The sequence below is a fragment of the Bombus huntii genome, chromosome 1 (assembly GCF_024542735.1).
Source record: "Bombus huntii isolate Logan2020A chromosome 1, iyBomHunt1.1, whole genome shotgun sequence".
Classification (NCBI taxonomy): domain Eukaryota; kingdom Metazoa; phylum Arthropoda; class Insecta; order Hymenoptera; family Apidae; genus Bombus; species Bombus huntii.
In genome coordinates, this window is record NC_066238.1 from 10,885,129 (window position 1) to 10,905,778 (window position 20,650).

General features: G+C 44.8%; 1 protein-coding gene across 4 annotated transcripts in view; it reads right to left on the reverse strand.

The window, feature by feature from the left end:
* Positions 1 to 20,650, reverse strand: part of LOC126868202 (discoidin domain-containing receptor 2-like) — a 134,489-nt gene that overhangs the window by 45,670 nt on the left and 68,169 nt on the right. The window contains exon 3 of one of the 4 annotated variants that reach the window (XM_050623451.1): positions 8,768 to 8,833. The exons of 2 other annotated variants lie outside the window; for them this stretch is intronic. The gene's annotated coding sequence lies outside the window, so the exon portion shown is untranslated. Of the gene's footprint in view, positions 1 to 8,585; positions 8,731 to 8,767; positions 8,834 to 20,650 lie in introns of those variants that run through there. One more of the 4 variants, XM_050623475.1, reaches the window with a different exon arrangement.

The window sequence follows — 20,650 nt, forward strand, 5'->3', positions numbered from 1 at the left end:
AATTAGGAGGTTTAAAATGTCAAATTTTGCATAAATTTCGTAAAAGTACCCAATCGAGTAGAGACTCGGAGCGGACCGACGATACTTTCAGTGAAACGTAAGAATATTGCTAAAAGAAGTACAAAAATAAGCATCGCAGTTTTACTTGCGAAATTTCAGCCGCCGCAAATATAAATACGATGTAATTTATTCTTAATGTTGATAGAAACGACACGGTACAATGTTCAAGAGAATCGGCGAGTTAAACGACGAGTTAATTGGTTTTGCCCGGTTAAAAAATTTAAAAGATTCCTTATAAGATTGCCCGATTCGGTATTTCTATATACTAACTTGTTTATTATTCCATTCAAGTATCGCAATTCGTTTGTACACATCAGACAGAGGAATTCAATCTGTTAATTTCATTTGTACAATTCTGTACGGTTTCAAATTCCTCTTAAGAGAAGGGCCACTTTGACGACGTCGTCAAGATTCAAATTGAAGCAAGGGGAGCGAGACAGAAAGCACGAGATAAAGCGAAATGGACGTCGGCTGGATTTCCCTAGGACGCAAATAGCATTTCCACGGAGTACCGGCGGCGGTCAACCGAGTCACTTACGCTTTACAGTATCTTGCCGGAAATGCAACGTGCTCTCTCCCCGGTGTACCTACGTCGGAGGATGTCTCCTCGAAGAGACGTACAAACAGGTTTTACAGCCGGCCTTTCCGCGAAATCAGAAGCAACATCGTGCGTCCCCGGACGTATGCCGTTTGCTTCGAGCAGGATCTATAAAATTTACACGAGCCTCCTGTCTCCTGGCATCCGGCGATTTTCCTTTTCGAGATAACGGCCGTAACCGTTGTTAAACCGATGTAACAGGGGTCCGAGTTATCCTTAATACTATCAATCACGAGTGTCATAAAAAAATGAAATTGAAAGACGTCGTAGCTTTGACAACCAATGACTTGGTATATCTGCTCCTTTTTTTATGTGCTATGAAAGTGAATCCCTTTAAATGAAATTAGACTGTAAATTTCATCGCATTTTATGGTAAAAGATTAACGCGATCCTGCGAATAATTTATATAAGGGAATTCTACGTGTTGAAACGTGTAACACTACGTCACAAATTACTTAATAAATATAGTACAAAGAGAGACGGCAAGGATCACATTTAGACCGAAATACAAAAAATACCAAGATACCATTTGCTTCGTAATGCCAAAAATAAAACAAATAAAAAGTATATTTTAAAATATTTATTCGTAGTCCCTCGAACATTCCTTAGGTTCGCTTAACTTCACACTTTGAATCTACTTTTAGACTTCAGACTAATATGTCGTATAATCAGAACTCTGTCAATCAAAAACCACCACCAAAGCATTTTAGCGCTTGTAACCCGCAGCCAGCTTCTAATTTGCACCATAAAATAATACCACGAACTATGGAATGTGAATCGAGCTTTGATACCCCTCACAATAATCCTCTTATACCTCCTCCTAGTAAAAATCTTCATCAGCGGAAATTCAAAGAAGCGATTCACCCAGGGGTTCGGCCATCCATCAGGGAGAAATTTCTTCCGCGAGCGTGCGGCTCGGCACGGCAGAGCGCTTTGATCGGTTGCTGGACACTTTGCAAATGGTCGTGATCGGACATTCTCGGGCGCATCGGCGTCGCGGAACGCGCGAAAAAGAGAGGAGCGCTCGAAGCATGGCTAATTACGAGGGTTCTGTTCGACTACCGTGTGCTGTTCGCGCGGACGCTGCTGGCGCTGATGTTTATCTTCGAACGCGAGCGATGGGAGCCCAAGATGGCAGTGCATCTCCCATTTATTCAACGCGAGAAACCGGTACGCTCTTGCCGGTAGGACGAGAGTAAACGGCCCAAGCCTCCGGGATATCTGCATCTTGTTCCACTCGTCTTCGTTGGCTCTACGCATCACGCGTTTCTCCCCGCGAACGCTTTACAGCCGGTTTCGTATTAATTTCCAGCGGTTTCGTAGCTCCGGGTGAACACTTTGTCTTCTATCGGCGCGTACACGATCTCGCGAAAGCTGAAACAACTCGCACCCTGAGCGCGACATAGCCACAGGCGACGGCGACAGGCCGAGACTGTGCTGTGGATTTAACGACATTCCCCAGGTATCTAAATCAGATTGAAGCTGGTTTCTATGGGGCGAACGATCGTTGGTTCGTTTAGCGTAGAACGTCTTCCTGCTTTGATTTTTCCGTCTTTTCTTCTCTTTTTTTCGTTGATTTAGTAGTTTCTTGTTGATGTATTGCGATGTAAAATCATCGAGGGGCAGGGACATTATATTAATTGTATACGTGGTTCGACAGAAAAGTGTGGTTTATTATATTATTATCTTATTAAGCCAGACAAGTCGATGATAACGTAAAATGTTGTAATAATATGTTGCGTGATTTATATGTTCTCTTACGTGTCGTACGTTGCTCAAGCATTTAGAGTGCCGCTACCACGAACGATTCTCTTGCGCTAACCAAAGGAACTGACAAGCGAAGAAGTTTTACAAGTTTCATACACTGATTTTAATAAAATCAACATGACAGAGAAAATGACCCTTTAATTGTTTCAAGCAGCGTATACGTACATAAGCATTCATACATGTTTCGATAATGTCTAGCAATATATCCTCGCCAAAGGCACTTTAAGAAACATGTATCTCGTCGAACGTAAATCAGCATGTTCGACTCGGTCTTACTCGCGGAATCCATCTCCTCTAAACAGTCACCCCACAGCCTACCACATCGGACAGCTTAAAATACAGTCCAAAGGAGCACAATGCCGAATAAAAAGTGACACGATCGCGTTACAATGGCTCGCATAGACGCGTTCCTCCCCTGTTCGTGTATAGACGTTCAGTCTGGACTCGTAAAAATCCATTACTCCGGCGTTCGAATCTTGTTCGCTGTCAGGGAAGGTATTCAAGGAGGATCGAGAGCGGTCGAAGCGCCCGTGGCGTTCCTCTCGTTAGGTCGCCGCTACCTCGACGGGGGGTGCCGTTCATAACTCAGCCGAAATATTCGCCTACATTCTGCGCGTCGCCGGCGCGATGCTTACGATGCACGTAGAACGCTTTGGGCCAACTTTATCCGGGCATACCGTACCCTCTCCTTTCCCCCTTTCTCGTTTAACTAACGTGTCCTTGTATCCGGACGCGTGCAAGCTTTACCTTGCTCCTCGAGAGTCGACGCGCACGCAGTGTGACATACAATAACGCGACCGACCAAGTTTGACCCTGGAAAGCCAGGTGGAAGAGCGCAGGAGATCGCGAGGAAGGGAGAAGGTGGCAGTACCTAGGAGGAGAAGGGTTGGCTGACGTCGACCCTCGAGAAGAGGGTCCGTTAGGGAGGCGGTTGGTGTAGCAGGGCCATGAATTATGCAGTTCGCCGGGGGCTAAGGCCTCGCACGATAGAAGAGGAGAATACCACGAAGGGAGACGATGGAACGTTCGCGTTATTCGAAGTGGTAACGAGAAAGAGAGAGAGAGAGGAAAAGAGAGATAAAGGTGGGCGCACCTATACGCGGCCCAGAGCCACTTTACCCTTCTTTACCTCCTCCACGTTTCCCCCTCTGGATCTTCCACCTGAATTTCTACATCACCACCCTGCTGCAGCTTCGGCGACGTCGCCTCCTCGACAGTCGCTACGCCGACACTTTAGCAGAGCCGATTGAAATTTTCATACCGACACGTCTGCCGTTCTAGTTTATGTTCGGAACAAGTGAAACGTCGCTCACCATCCACGTCTTTCGCCGTCTTCTTCTGTTTCTTCTGTCTTTCGCTTCGGGGTCTCCTCCCTTTCTTCCCTACCTTCGTTGTTCTTTCTTAGTTACGTTAGTGGAAGGCTCGTCTATAGTTTCGTCCTTCCATCAACTTTCTTTTGTCTGCTTCTTGTCTCTGTTATCATCGACGATTTCGTATTTCTACTTTTCACTTGTTTCGTTTTGGTGTTTGAACACGAGGTAGCGAACGATAACCACCCACGTTGAATGCGTGTCGATATTTCTCGAGTGCACTTCTCTTTCCTGCCTTTTCACGTAGATTGCCTATGTCGTTTCCTCGAATGGCGCACGCTGGAGCACGTGATTGATGCTGAGCCAGCTCGAGTGACTTGTTGTCGAGGATGCGTACTTTGCCGGAAATTCGAAGCACCAGCCTCTCTATCTCTCTGTCTCTGACTATGTGTACACTTAGTAAATTGCGGCACGGTTTACTTCTATCAAAGTAAAATCCTCAATGTCGGGAAAGTAGTCGCGAATAGAATATCGGTATTCTCAGTCTCCAATGGGCAAAAGTAAATTGGAATCGCATGATCAATTCGTGAAACTTTCTTCAACTGAATACCTATCTGGATCACCAATCTCTGCCGTTCTTTTAATTACTTCCCGCGCATAAAATATGAGCCATGGATATCCCCGAGAACAGGACTCCCTTTGCCACCTTGCCATTCAGATTTCAGTGACTGGTCGGTCGAGGCATTAACGAGAACTCGATTGGCCGAGAAATCCGCAGTCGAACAGCGAGCGGTCCAGACGAAATGGAGATCCCTGACAATTGGATGAAGCTCGACGCTCCATTGGGAATGGATATCGAGAACAACGCGTATTGCTGACAAGGCGACGTCCAAGTGACGTTCCAACCTGGCTAAAACTTCGTTTTATTTCGCTGCTTATCTCCCCGGGGGAGAACGGTGCGGAGCATTAGCCTTCGACGCAAATTAATTATCGATTAACAGGCTCCTCCCTGCTCAGTTAATCAACGACTCGAGACGGAGGAAGAACGAGATTGCTCTTTTTACGGGCTAATTAAATCTGCTGACCAATTAACGTTACCTGACGACGATTCCTCGGATCGAGGCAACGACATGCGTGTTTTCACCGTAGGAGAAAGAAGAAACAACATGTCAGACGTACGACGCATCTTTCTAGACAACCAAGAGTTACAGCGTAATAAAAGATCTCTTCACGAAACGAATTAACGACTGACCACCTCCAAGAATGGTTTTTGCATTTTGTTTCGTAAGACACGCTGACAGACGTGTCACGGATAGCCACTCGATTCTTCGTGCCCTGTTGTCGACGACCTGTTTTTATTTCGAACTACACGCGGATTTACGACCAGTCGTTACTGGCACCCGCGAACGCGATAATTAGATTGCACGACGCGGACATTTCCGACCAACGTCGAACTTTCACCCCGCGCAATAAACACTCAAGACAACCTTCCATCGCGACGATCACTACCACTATACCGACGATGACGGCGAGTTTCTTTGGTCCGGGACGCGACTTTTCAACACAGTTTGCCGCCTCAAAGGCCCTAAAAAATGATCTTGCAACGAAAATCACTCACAAGGCGAAAAGAGAAATATTGTTTCACAGTGTTCGTTTTTAAAGATACTCCGCCTACTCCGCGAGCAACACTCCGCGTGACTAGTGGGTGAACGCCACAAGAAACTCAGAATAGTCGCAGAAATACGCAGCTGACGGTCGCAAATTAGCTCGAGGCGAACCGCGTGGCAAAGCAAACTTTCCGAACTCGTGAAACGATGCCACAGGAGCTCTGATCCCGATCCGTGATAGAGACGTCGCGAAAACGAATTATTCGCTCGTTATCTGTTTTCTCATCGATAATGCATCCCGACGTAATCTCTGTTCGAAAACTCACGTTCCGCTCTGGAAGACATAGCTAACCGGCTCGAGTATCTGTTTCAGGATGGGATGGAACGACATTGGGAGAATTATCCGTACGAACTTCCGCGGAACTCCGCGATCTTTCTCTGCTCGATATAATTGAAGAAACGGCGTATTACCAGGTAACTGGAAAGTTTCGTATTTTAATAACGATATTATAGGAACGCACTGCGCGATGTTTTTCTGAGTTCTTTGAACCTCTGATAAATAAAATAATTACACGTATAAGATGTAATAATTGTTGTCCAACGGTTTCTATTTTTAATGATTTCGTTATAAGATGTGTTGATTAACAAAGAGTTATATATTAATTAAGCACTGTTTTTCTGAACAGTTCGTACAATAAATATTATAAATTCGTGTCTGCCGATACTGATAGAAAAGTGAGATATAATTAGAAAGTACGTCTTATTCTTAATATGTTTGTACGTATTCTTGCCAATCTTTGTAATTTACACTTCTGATAAGTAAGTAGACATTTGCAGTCTGGTAATGATATATGTACGTGAGTACGTAGTTGGAGAGATATCGCGAGTGCTAAGCAAATATTCCTGCTCTTCCATCACTCGTTGCACGCTCTCATTGGCTGAATCAAGTCTAGAAATTACTAGATTTTCCAGTCAGGTTTAAAGAAGCGATCGACGAACAGTGGCTGAAGATTCTCCGCCATTTGCGTTTCCCTATTTCAAATATCTATTTAACTTCCATCGCTATTGTTACACAAAACTTCCATTGCAATTATTACACAAAACTTCCATCGTTCTTTAAAGTTGATAAAATTGAATAAACTCGGATAAAAACCGACATATAAAAACAAAACCAACTAGCCAGTATATAAATACAAATACAGCTTGCGTTAAAAAAGAAGCTGTAAAGCTGGAAAAATTGAAGTCCTTGTACACGTTATCGCGTCAAACGCATCGACGATCGACGAACACGTATCTATTGTCCAGGAATTATTACCCGTTGCGATGACAAAGAAGATAACTTCAAACTGGTTCGTACGTGTGTTCCACAGCGGCGATTAATTATCGTGCAACAACGCGAGACTGGATCGCGATCGCGTGCACGTATACGAACGATGGAAAAAAAGTCGACGCCTATTCCAGTCGACCTGCTTTTATTCGGATACCACCTCCTTCGAGCGCAGCCCCCCCTGCAGCCATTTCGTCCTCATAAATCGTTTATTCATGTTTAATGCAACCCGGTATTCCGACCGCCGCCGAAAGTTTTCGAAGCTCTCAGACGGAAATCGCGGATCCGACGTTAGGGAAACGGTGGATGGAGGCGCGGGAACTTCGAACAAGGGAATGCTTTTGCATCGACGCGAGCCTTGTAACCGGCTGAGAAAAAAGAAAGTCGTCAGAAACTGAGGAGTCGGATCCCGATATCGAGCTTCCCGTCGTCTAACTATCGGAGGATCTTTCTTTTCCTTATACCGAGGATAGCGTAAAGATAGCGGAGTTTTAACCCTCAGACGGCGGAAGCTGAGTCCGCTTTTGATACATACAGAGATATTTCTACGGGTTTATTGTTTTCTGAATTAACTTTACGACTTTAGGCTGTACTTTATTATAATAGAATATATCTTGATAAATCTTTTGACGTTCTAGACTACATTCTATTGAGTCCTTCACTTTTTAAATTCTAGATTGTATTCTATTAAATCTTCTTATACGATCTTGAACTATATAAGCAAGCTTACATTTTAAGCGAATTTTTCATTGTTATAGAATGGAACATTCGTGACAGCAATGACCCAGTCTCTACCAAGCAAGGAATAAGCAAACGATAAAGTAGAAGATACGAGAAGGAAATGGCAGGTTCAGAATATATTTTCTCATCAAATCGCGTGACTCTGTACCGCTCTGATTTCATGTCCGAACGTTTCGTGAATTCTTCCATCACGATGATTATGACTTCCAACTTATTCGTCGTTCACAAAACCGACCAACTGGTAATTAGAGCGTAATTTCATGTTGCAGAGAAATATGGCGCATGGAACGTATTTACTTTCGTGATCGTGGATAAGCACGCCGCGGTGTAACAATTACTTTGACCTCGAAGAGAACAGGGTCGAGAAGATTTGGGTTTCGCGAAGGAGGACAAGGGCTGGTAATTCGATATGTCGCTTGGCGAAGGAACTACCAACGGATCTCTGTCGCTGTAATTGTCGGTCTCGAAAGCTTCGTTCTATTTTTCGTTCTATAGTTCCGTACACGTAGAAAAATGCCCGATTTTTACGGACGATTTGTCGCGCTCGATCGTTTCCTCGTGGATAGGATCGAGAAAGCCGGAATGTGGACCGCCGATTCAAAGAACGATCATTCTCCCTTAGTGCAAATACGCGGTGCAAGTGAGTCAGAGAAGCGGAAGTTCGAGAAAAAGAAGAGGAAAGAAATAAAGGAGAAAAAGAATGATCCATCCATCGAAGGGAAGGAGCAGTAGGAAGAAAGAAAGGAAGAAAGAAAAAGAGTAGAAGAGAAAGGGAGATGCGCACGAGTGGCTCTAATCCGTCCTTCAGCGAGCTTAAGCCCATCTTCGTGTACCGTGCCCGTGGAATACCGTTTAAGTGTCGTCCGTCTGGGGGTCCTTCGCTCGAGTAAATATTTAGGAATTTTTGAAGAGCTCCGAGTGCCTAAGAAAACAGTTTACTTCGTAGGAAAAGAGGGATCCTTCTCGGGAGAGAGGTAGGACGCGCCGAGACTGGAGCAGTTTTCTACTAGGATTCACTCTTCTACGTCTTTCCCTTCTGCGATCAAACACGACGCAATTGTATACGTCGAGTGTGGAGAGATGTAAAAAAAAAAAGGAAAAAGAAAGAGAAAAATGAATGATAGGGAGGAGAAGAGAAGGCAGAAACACGAGACCGAGCTTCATTTCGAAATTACCGAGCCTTTGTTCCTCGGCTAAATGCGTTAAGCGCCGTTTCATTTGATCCCAGTCTGCGTGGCCTCTCTCGCGATCCTCGTCGAATTTCCGTATTATTTCGCAAAATGCGTTGAAAAGCGCCTAGGATGAAGCCGGATACTGACGCTAACAGGATTTAATAAGCCGCGAGCGCGGGACTCACCGTTTCGGCTATCGCGTTAACGTCTCACTCTCTATAGGGCTTAATGGCCAAAATTGATGCGCTCACCTGTAACAGAAAAGGCAAATTTCGTAATTAGCTTTTGATTGCTTAATGTAGATCTGATTTTACGTACGAAAAAAAATAATCGCTAATTTACCGAATAATTTAATTATTCGAATATTGAAAAATCTACGGCCGAAAGCACTTCACGCTTGAGTCTCTCAGAAATCAAATCGATCGATTGTATCCAGGTTAATTATACGATTTCCGTGCAATTAAGTACTTGTTATATATTCTAGTACCAAAATTCGCAAATTTCAGAGAATGATGTTGCTCAATTTTACTTGTGTATATGTCTTATTCAAATTGAAGCCTCCAATAATTGCAAATTGTATTCTGTGATTACTCGATGTAACATCTTCAAATAGATATAAGAAAGACAATCTACTATTTATTAAAATAATGTAATTTTCACAATTATCAAAACTGAAGCTTCCGACTGTAAATTATGGACATTTTACAGGAAATATCCCAAAGTATAGCACCTGACTCAGATTGAATGACATTTCCTCTAATATCAGACATAGCAATTGTATCTTCGGTAATCTATTTTACCCGGTGCCAGTGAAATTCCTATCCAACGTTTCTCGATTTTCGACATTGATCGACGTCGCGCAACGAACGAGATTTACTAACAGAACGTCGCTATTACCGATATCTATCTCGCACCATGGTGTCGCGACGTCAAGCAATCCACGCGACAATAATGATAATAACACGACGTATAATAAGACGTTCTCCGGCGTTTTAATGAGAAAAGCAGCACGGAGGGCTCGAGCTCGTTACACCGTGCCACCCCGTAAGAAACGGTCACGGGGTGGTGAAGAATGGCGAGACGCGTGCGACCGTTTGGCCTGGCTCGATCGTTAAGCCTTCAAAATGGCTGGCAAATTCGTGCGTGACTTTATTTCTGGGCCGCCGTTGCGTTTCGCGTTGATGTGCTCGAGCCTACTACTCACAACGTCCAACGATGCCTAATGTCGGAAATAAAAAAATTCCTACGACGCGACATCCTGTCGTTAACATCCTTACGATTCTTCGTGCTCGAAAGTTTATATCGAAATATATTGGTGCAATACGTTGCACGAAAGCGTTTTGGTAATCAACTTGTAGTATAAAGTTTTCATACGAAACTTAATAGTGATTTTACCACGTGACAATTAGGGACATGATCGATGATGAGAATTATGGATTTACAGAATTATAATTACGAACAGATTTATTTTTATAGTACAATGGAGCATGGTTTTTCCTATATTCGAACGTCAGCTGGTACGGGCTCGATAAATAAAAAATAAATAAAAGGGGTGACCACGTTCACCGCTCGAATTGGCTAATGAACGTTTAGATTGGATCGCGGAACGTATCGCGGTGCCAAGAATAATTAAAATAGCGATAGCCTGCGCCTCGAAATAACGTTGACAATTAGTCTGGCTTTAATTTGGTAAAATTGCGATTCAAACTTTCATTAGGGGGTTCCCTAGCGGCGGCGGAGAGGAAACAGGGGACGGTGGGCGGAAGAGGTCGAGCGCATCAGCGAGCCGAAATCATCGAACGACCGACGCGAGGAGCAACAGCAATAAATGCTTAATTACATGCGATAAGTAATTAAAGTGATTAAAGTTTATAATGTGATACGTGCAATTAGTGACGCCGCTAGTGTAATCGGGATTCAACGTCGACGAGTGGATATCGCGAAGCGTGCGGGCCGCGAACCGCGTCTATAAAATTTATAATAACGCCGGTGACGTTTAACGAGCTCCGAGGCCGCGAACCCACTAATAAAAGATACAAATTTCATTTTCACCCACCGCCAGGGAGTCGAGGAACGCGGCGGGTTAATAAAATTTGAACGCGAAAACTCGTGAAACACGCGTTAAAACGAAACGAATTTACGTCGATCCGCTGATCTTTTATATCTCAAGATCGTTCGGATACTGGCGGAGGAGCAAAAAACGGTAAAATGGCAATGTCGGCCGGGAAGAAACTAGAAAGAAATAAAAAAAAAAGGGGCGAACGGAGAAAGAAAAGGAAGGATCGAGCGAAGCTCATTGCGATGCAGATATTCGAACCGTTTCGAGGGAGAGTCGAAGCCAGCACCCGACTCTGCGTAGAACCGGCTGCACAAGGCGAGACGTTTTTATCGCGGATTTCGAGCGACTATGGGGACGTCGTTTTCTGCCGCTCGTCGTCGTCTCCGTGCTCGTCTTCGTTGTCGTCGTCGTCGTCGCAGGTAGTCGGTACGTGCGTGCATCCTCAATGAGAGACGTGCGCCCGTTGAATAATGCCGAGAATTCGGGGAAGAAGAAAATAAAGGTTAGACGATGGTAACGGCGAACGCGACGAGAGAATGGAGGAACAGAAGGGAGTAAGAGGCGAATAATAAAACGAACGGAGAAAATGAACGCGACACCGGTGGCGGGGGTGGGAGAGGATAAGTCACATGGTTACCAAACCAGCCGGCGTCTCAATGAACCCCCTCGAGCAACCTCGTTAAAGCGAATCCTGTGACACACAGCGGCGATGCTAAAACCGCCGGCATCTGTTCCCCGTTGCCATTGTCGTTGTGGTCGTCGTAGTAGTCGTCGTAGTAGTCGTCGTAGTAGTCGTCGTAGTAGTCATCGTGCACCACGTAACCGCGCATACGGACTACGTGGTGTCCTGTGACGGAAAGTTCGTTGTCTGGCGAACGTGACGAGTGGGTCGTTATTCCGTGGCGGCCGGGCCACGGGATTACGAAACAGAACGACTCTTCTCCTTTCTTCACTTTTAAAACGCACAACCGTCTAAAACGTAATTTAAAATGTTAAGTTTCAGAAATCTAAGTTCTAGCATTTCCATGGTAAATATATGTATCTACCTAAGTCGGGTTTCCGTACTAAACTTTGAAATTTATAGAAGTTTTGTTTCGTGTCTCTTTGTTGTATAAAGATACCGAGTAGAATAGTACGTGGAAAATATGACAAACGACATAAAAAGCGTAACCAGCAAGCAATACCGGTCTACGTGTAACTGAAGGAATTTCGTTGGCGGGACAAGTTCGCAATTCCAACCCCCGGAAGAAACGACAGCGCGTAAGGTATCGGAACTTACGAAAAGTTCGATAACCTGACAGAGAATATACGGTTCTCAGGACATCTGAAATTTCCTTGAAACGGCGACCATAACGCCACGGGACAAACAGTTTTAGGACAACCAGCCAGTTTATAACCAATACCATGGTGCGGTCGTAAAAACACCGGCTGCTAGAGCCGAGACTTTCCGATAAACCATCAACCGTGGCTACCAATGTTATCACGACTGTCGTGATTTCCTCTTTTTCTATCCTTCGCTTTGCCACTTTCGCGGTCTGACTTTTTCCCAGATTCTCCCTTCATGGTTATACTTACCGAGATAATAAATTTCGAGATTCGAGGCTGGTAGACACGGTCGCGCGACTCTTGGCCACTCGCGAATAGCGTTGCTCCTTTATCGAAGTCCGGTAAACAAGTCAAACCAGATTAGGAGCGTAAAGCGAGTAAACCAGGAGAGGAGGTTTTTACTCGTTGCACGCGCGTTGGTCTTTCCTTTCTCGCACTTCCGTCTCCGTACCATCCGAGGATAGAAGCAAAAGGACACGTGACGTGGATCGTAGCGAGAAAGGGTTGCGACAGAGGAGACCGAATACTTAGGAAAAGAGAACAAGGCGTTTCATCTTCTCGTGCGGGCCTCTCTGTTTCTTCCTCTTCCTTGAATTTCCACCGGATTTGGACTTTCTTGTAAACAAGCTCGCGAAAGAATGCGTTATCTCCGGGAATGGGCGACGCTGTCGCGACTAGTGATCCTTCGCCACTGGCTCTTCCTTGGCTCGTGGATTTTTGTGTACACAAAAGGAAGGAAAGAAAATGTAGAGAGGAAGGAATAAGTAAGAGAAACAAACGCTAGGATGCGTCTTTCGTGACTCAAGATTTTTATATACAAACAGGGCATAGGGAAGAAAGAGACAAAGAAAAGAAGGATAAATAGTAGAAAGACACGCGTAATTGTGAAACGAACTCGAATTCAATTCGATTCTATTTGTTTTTAGAAAGGGATGATGGGTTTAAGGGGTTTCGTCTAGGTGGAAGGCTCAGACGCTAAGTTTCATCGCGATGATACGCGAACGATTTGGTAAATAACGTTTCCAGGTAATCGAGCGAATAAAACGCACGTTGCGATTAGGAAGACAATTTGCAGGGGCCGGTCTAAAATTGGAAGATACCGGCGGGAACGCTCATTGCCATAACAATGAGCCAACGACACGCAACGATTCCCGTCACTGGGGATCAGCACGAGGAATCGTCGCGTCGCGTCGGCGCGTTTCCACGTAGACCGAACGATCCTCGTCCATGCCGTCTAACGACCGTACAAATTGAACGGACGTTGCCGCATACACGGGGCCGGCTTAGCGAACTTCCTGAGTGCGCAGAAAACGGCCGACTGCGAAATGAATCGATTTCTCTGCCAGCTCTCGCAACACCTCGCTCCTGCTTTATCGTGAAAGGAAGTCGAGCATATGTACACATGCTCTTGTACGCGCTCCTTTCTTGTCATATACTGTAGAAAATTCTACACTTATGTAAAATATAAAAGGAAAGTCGAATCAAATGGTAGTACATACGTATTTTTATGTTCCTGTAATTCAACAGAGATACTACGTTCCATTGACTCCATGGAATAAATTCAATTTGAAAATGAAACAAATTTCACACCATTCGCAATGGGTTTCTACTGGAAACTCCACCGAGATTTTAATTAATATTTCCATCTGGCACGGTCCAATATCTTTTTCCCCCTTTCAAGTAGGACCGATTTCCAAACAAAGTCTATATTAATCCCGATCAATTTAATTAATCTATTATTCGTTCGATAATATATAAACACGCCGAATGAAGTTCAGGAAATAGAAATGTCATTACGCATGCTATATCAGATTCAATTACCAGCGACTAAATTTTGCCACTGTTCTCACCGCAGAGAGGAGAAGAAAACTACGCCGGTTGCAAACGAACTTAGTCACATTTTCGGATCCGCAATATCAAAAGCGATACGCGTTTCGGTCGATGGCTATGTACCTATCGCATACCTGTTACCGTACGTAACATGAAGGTACACGTACAGGTGTGTGTGCGCGCATACTGAATGCACACATATCTGCACGAACAATGGCCCGATCCAGGAGCATATAACGGCAACCGTGCCTTACGGCTCGCTATATGCGCCGGTGAATGACGAGCATTCGAGCGAATGGGACCAATCAGACTGATTGGCCGACCGGTATTTACATTTCTGCGGGCAAGTCTGCCTCTGCAGCCTGCCTCGAGCATCGCCAGGAGATTCGAGACCAGAGAACACCGAGGGCTGACTGCCGGCTCCCGCGACGAGACGAACCATGCAAACTGGAGACGAAAAGTCGTCGTCTCTCGACAACAGAGTACCTCTTGCGGGACCATTATTCCCTAAAACAAGCACGCTTTGACGCGACCGATCGATCCTTAATTAAACGGTGTAACTTTCACGAAAGCTTGCACACAGCCTCGTTTCGACCGGTAATTTTAGTCCGTGTTCACACGCCAGGTTCCAGGTTTCACGGTTTACGATCGTGGCCAAAGAAGTTGCTTCCCGGGGAAAGTTGGACACGGGAAGTTTGTCCGGAGGCTCGTTGCCGGAAGTTGCCGGTATCTCGCTAGAACGAGGCCTCAGCGAGAAAAGTTTTTCGGTATCTTCTGGCATAATGTTACATAGAGACGTCTACGGTCTACGGAATAGTTTATGGTCGTTGAGGTATGTATTATTCGTTACTTAGGAGAAGGCATTTGAAAGAAATGCGGTGGCTGACACGGTGTTGTTGATAGATATGATGCAATCATAAAAATAAACAAGCGTTGACTGAAAATTGTATGTTTGCATATCAGGTCATGCGAGGGGAGCAAAAGTGAACTAAACCAGATATTCTTCTGTGAATTTAAAACAGTTACTTATTCCAACAATCTGTATCAATTATAGAAAAGTAGCGGGGGATTCGCTTTTTCAAAACCCAGATAATATTTGTGCTCTCGCAATGAACATTCTAAATGTTTCGTGCTCTCATCTGTCTTATCGATGTCTCATATAACATCTTGCTATTTCTCTTGCCCTTCTGCGATCTCAAATGACGTCTTCCGGACGTAAAAGACTACTCACGAAAGTACAATAGTAGTAGCAAGAATTGAAGTAGGGGATTTTTCGCTGAAGCTATTCTATGTTTCGATGGAATTTAACAAACTACCCGATTCTTTCCGAACAAACGGAGAGGCAATTGGAAAACGAACATACACCCGGATGCGTTCAACGAGAGCTCGAGTGAAACGCGAACCGTCTGTCGCGTCTCGCTATACACCGTCCAACAATCGCACCGTGTCGTTGCAAACGGATTCCAAAAAAGGGCGATCACGAGGGAAGCGAAGTCCCTTTGAGGCGGCACCGTCGGGCTAATAACAATCGCTCTCGAACCACCCTCGAGCAAGGCCCGACGCGTTTTATCTCGCGACGAGAGGACGGCACACGGCAGAAAGAACGCGCGAGAGACGATCGTTTACGATACCCCCGGCGGAGAAACGTTCCGCTCTGAGATTCAGAGTTAATTGCGCTGTCGCCGCCTCGTGGTACGGTGTTCCGTGTCTCAACACCTTCTCCTCGCCTTGGGCCGCCCATCCTCGACTTTAACGCGTATATTACGACTTCGTCGAAGTTTAGAAGTCGATCATGTACGATGGATAAATATAACTAGATATGTATTAATTTCGTAACTTCATTACATAAGTTAATATTCTGCTATTAAAAAACAAATGTCTTAATTCTATAAGTACATTCATTGAAGAAAGATGGAATAAATGATAGAAAATTGTAAGATTGATTTAGCAATGCTGTTTCTAACTTCATTATTTTTTCTACTTTTTAAGTTATGAAGTCGATCAATCTGACTCCTGAACGCCTCATATGTATTTTTCACTACATTATTACTTTTCCTCCCTTTCACACCACTATCCGCTTAAAAAGTTCTGATACTTCACCCTGCAATTTACAAGTATTTATATGATTTTCTTATATGATAAAGTACCTCGTGAAAATAAGTCGTTTGTTTCTTGAAAAATTGTATAATCAATTTAAATCAATTTCACTGCTGAAATTGAGAAATTTACAAGAACTCGATCTAGCTTCTTACTTTAATTGACTATGCATAGACAAGCTAAAATCGAGCCTGAGAAAGGCCGTAGAAAACACACTTCCGGATGGCTGCAAGGCAAAGTCTGGAGTTGTAACTAAGCAGACACTAATGTATACATACAGTGTTGCAGTGACGCGACGTCGCATAACGAAAACGATGCATCGGGACTAGCTAATTAATAACCGCGGGTAACAAGCAGCAGATGGAACGATGGCAGAAAGTTGGATAGCACAGACCCTTTGGCCACGGTCGGTCTGTCGACCGACTGGTTGGGACACACACCCACGCGCTGCCCATTATTGCGCACGTGTGGTCCGGATGGTCGCGTGCATGCTATTAGCAAAAAGGAGTGTCCCGAACACGTTACCGGTCCACACGGTAAAACAACTGTCCCCCTTCTTTGCAACGACCTTTCCGAGCGGCGGCCGTGAAAGGCGAGAATACACTCTCGAGCACCGGTTTCCGGTTCTGACACCCAAGCTGCGTATCTCTGTTCCTCTTTCGAAATGGCTCCTCTTTTATTTCGACTGGCTGTTCATTAGGCCGCTAATTAACGCTTAGCGTCGGACGTGTTTGCATTCACGCCGTCCTGCTACAGAGAGAGGATCATCTCGTTCCCTTTCTTGCGTTAAGCAGCAGCTGAACCATTATGGTCATTCGGTCATAGCCCGAGGTTCTTTGGCCAGAGTTATGGATGACGATACACGTGAAGCTTCTAGATATTTTCGTGTCGAGGTGAGAATTAGATGTCTCTATAGCTACCTATAGAATTCATAGGTAATCATCCATTCAAACGAACTCTATTCAACGTAGCTTTTGACTCCACAGGCGAGACGAGAACTACTTTCTGTATACGTCTCAGAGAGACACGTGGAGTGATTCCTCGATCAAGGTTCTCGTGAAGGTTCATCGAGGACCCGAGTTAATTATGAGAATCAGAGATACTGGTCACAGAGTGGTCCGTGAAGCACGTTTCGGAGTGTTAACGCGCCGCGTAATAATCTCGCGTCCGGTTTTAATAACGTCGTACGGAGTAGCCATTTCGCGAACTCTCTGAATATATTCAGGGACAATGTTATTCCAGCTAGCCACGCAGCCATATATCAGCAACGATTCTATGCGCGGTCGCGTGCGGAGTAATTACTTTTCGGTGCGCGGAGGCATCGCTCAAAAGGCAACATTTGCACGCGACGTGGAACCGACGTGCAGCGAAACGCACGCATGCACGTACACGCGCGTGCATTCGCGTACCCACACGTAGATACGTTCGCGTGTGTTGTCCGTGTACGGAAAGTATAAAAAAAAGAACGAAAGAAAAAAAAGCATGCGGCTGCTGCCACGTTTCGAGGATCGAGGGCGACAATGGCTTCCTGTTTCATCCCTGCGGGGCGTCCAGCTGTCTGTCTGGACTATGGTTGCACGAATGAATCGTCCTCCGACTCCATTGTGCCCGTTTTCCAGTTTTGCGTCGGGATTGTTGCCTGCCATGACATCTTCACCGACCGATCCTTCATCATTTTAGCGTTCTGTTTTCCCTAGCCCTCTTCCCATCCTTTCGAAAAGTGACGCTTTTATTCGGCATCGTTGACTTTGGACGCTACCGTTGAAACCGTTCCATGGATTTATACTTCTGGCGGGCTGTTGTGACGAGCTGGTTCACGGAATTTTTTGGGGATTCTTTCGGTTCAGTTGTGAAAGGAACCATCAACTCTCTGTCATTTTTATATTACTTATGATTTATTAGAATATTAGAGAGCAAGTAATAGCAGATAGGTTCTAACATGCTGTCTTGAAAATCCTTTGAGAGACGAATCACATGGCTCAGCCATTTATCACTTTGATACTGATCTCTTAATACAAATTTTTCTTTGATTTATCCGTCAGGGATGATTAAACCTTTTACAATGAAATGGAGCTGACGACACAAACAGGCATTGTATTTAGTTTGTTGTAGGTTAGTTTTAAATATCGTAATTAAATATTGAAAACCAAGTAACAATTTAAAAATCTTAATCGTTCCGCTATTTACATACCACGATCTCTGATACTCCTGCAAAATCTTCACCGTAAATCAACGAATTAAAGAAAAATACAATACAGCCTACTTTCTCGTTTCCAATCTCCAAGAGGCTTCTTAAAAAGATAACGTATCGCATTGGATTTTTACGACAAGTCTCCGTTTCTCCTTCACTTCCTTTTTCTTTTTTTTTTTTTTTTTCGATAGCTCCACGCCCTGGATAATCGAACGAGTGTAGTCAGCGATATACCGACGTCCCGAAGTCATCTTTCAAAGGCAACCCCGCGACTCGATCCAAACCCGGGATCGCCGTGTACGGGATGAGCTACGGCAAACGAGGTATTTCGAAAGGTTGGAACAGGGAGGCGTAGGCTGTTGCAGTTCGCGGACGCGTATACGTAATGACCTTACGCGGCGCTTTTTTACGATGCTTATCAAATGCAAATCCTTCTTTATTGCGATTGGTATTCTTATTACGTTCCTTCTTTCTCCGCTCGACGTCATCCGCACATTTCGCCACGGTTTCTTTCTTTTCCCCTGCCACGTCTTTTCCGCTTCATCTCCCCTACTCGCTGTTTCTTTCCTTTCCATAACAGTAACTCGACTTTTTCTGCTGCCTTGCGAGTAAGAGGATTTCAAACGTGGCCGCAACCCCTGCCACGAGACAAGATAGCCAAAAGAACGCGAACAACCACCTTTTAACTTCCCATTTGGATTACGCTAGCGGTGGTATGCTCGTGTTACATTATTTTTGCGTCTGTTCGCGCTATTTCTTCGTCCCACCGTGGAAAACATTAAAAAAGGAAAGAAAAAGAAACGGGAAAGGGATAAAAAAATTCTCCCGGTGAAGGAAGGATAGAAAGAAGTGGAAATGTGACTAGGCGACATAGACCTTTTTTCCGCTGTCATGGAATAAATATTACGCCGCTCTTCGCGGTTGCCACTCCAACCGAGAATACCTACTTCTACCCAGGGTCTTCATTAAATGCAAACGCGACCATGGAACTCGAAAACCGTTTACTTGCCATTATTATGTTCGTCGTCCCTTGGAAGTTTGTACCAGAGTAGTCTGCTCGGCCGTGCGCAATTACGTCCCGTTATTTCCTGAATTCGCGCGAAATGTATTAAACGCCGTTTCCTCTTGCTCCTAGTTACTCTTCGTTCCGTTGAATCTGTCAGCCGGACACGAACGATCGTCAAGGAGGAGAAGAACGATCGCTCGGCGTACGCTTCTCCCGAGAACAGAAACGTCAATCGAAACCGATCGTTCGACGATAATTCCCTCGGATGATTGATCGATAGCGTAACAATAACGCGGGCGACAGCCAATGGAGCCCGTCGATTTATTTATCGGACGCCATTCTCTCTACCTGTCCATGAATTATTCACCGCAACCCGCCGGAAGCATCCGTTTCAGACGTCAAATCAGCTACCTTGCGCACCATATTGACTAGAAACAACGAAACTTTTACTTTCTCCAAGAAATCAACCATATCTGCAATTTATTTCAAACTCTCGACCAATTGTGTTTAAAAGTGTACATTCTATACAGAGGAGCTGCTGATTCATAAATTGAATATATATCCTGACAATGTTTCGTTCTATATTTTCTGCTAGATTTATCGTTAAAGTTCGATAAACAATACGCGTGTTCTTTAAAATGCACTAGCACCCACTTCAATGATGGAAAATAAGTGATAAGAAAAGATTTTTATATAAACGAGTGACTTTACTCGAGCGAGGTTACTTTTGTACTTTATTAACCACGTTAGAAAATTCTTTGATCATTTAGAAAATGTTAGGCATTTACATTATATTCATTCGCAACGAGTAACTCGGGAGCATTACTTAATTGTAATTTACCATTAAGAATCTTGGAACGTAACAATCTCTACATTTTACTGTCCATTAGGGGAATGTTATGAAACATTCACAAGATCACACACGAGGAAGATCACCTCAGAAGCAGCCAGTATCCCGTGTCTCGGCGAAGAACAGGTGTATCGATAACATTGACGCGAGTATTGCCACAAACGATTCTATGAATCGTCCGGTGGGTCGATTGATCCGTGTCCAGCGACAAAACCGAGCAAAGGGTGAGCCAGATAGGTATACATCGAAGCATTTCGTGGAGACAGACGCTTTTTGGGGGGCTCGTATCCGGCTGGAATTTCAGCCGTGCCTCCTTCCACCGGGGGACGTCCGTCCACCGAGGGACAGAGGGGTTGTTTTCGTGCAAAGGCACGGCGTATCTGCGGCGTGCGGGCTGGTCGGTATCAAACTCCGCGTGCCTGGAATTCCCCCAGTAATTGCATCGCGTGGCGCCGCACCAACGATTGCATTTTTGGCTCGCGTCACCGCGTAAATAGGAAAACTCGTGTTCACGGCGCAACCCTCGCGACTCGAACACGTTCGCGTCTCTTTCTTTTTTTTCTTTTTTGTTCTTCCTTTGATGTCCCTCGAACGAGACACGCGAGAAAGATATACGTAGACAAACGTCTCGGTGGTTTCGTGAGAGACACCGTTTCTCGTTTGCTACCGTTTCTCTACGTGTTAACGAGAACACCCCCGCGAACGAACT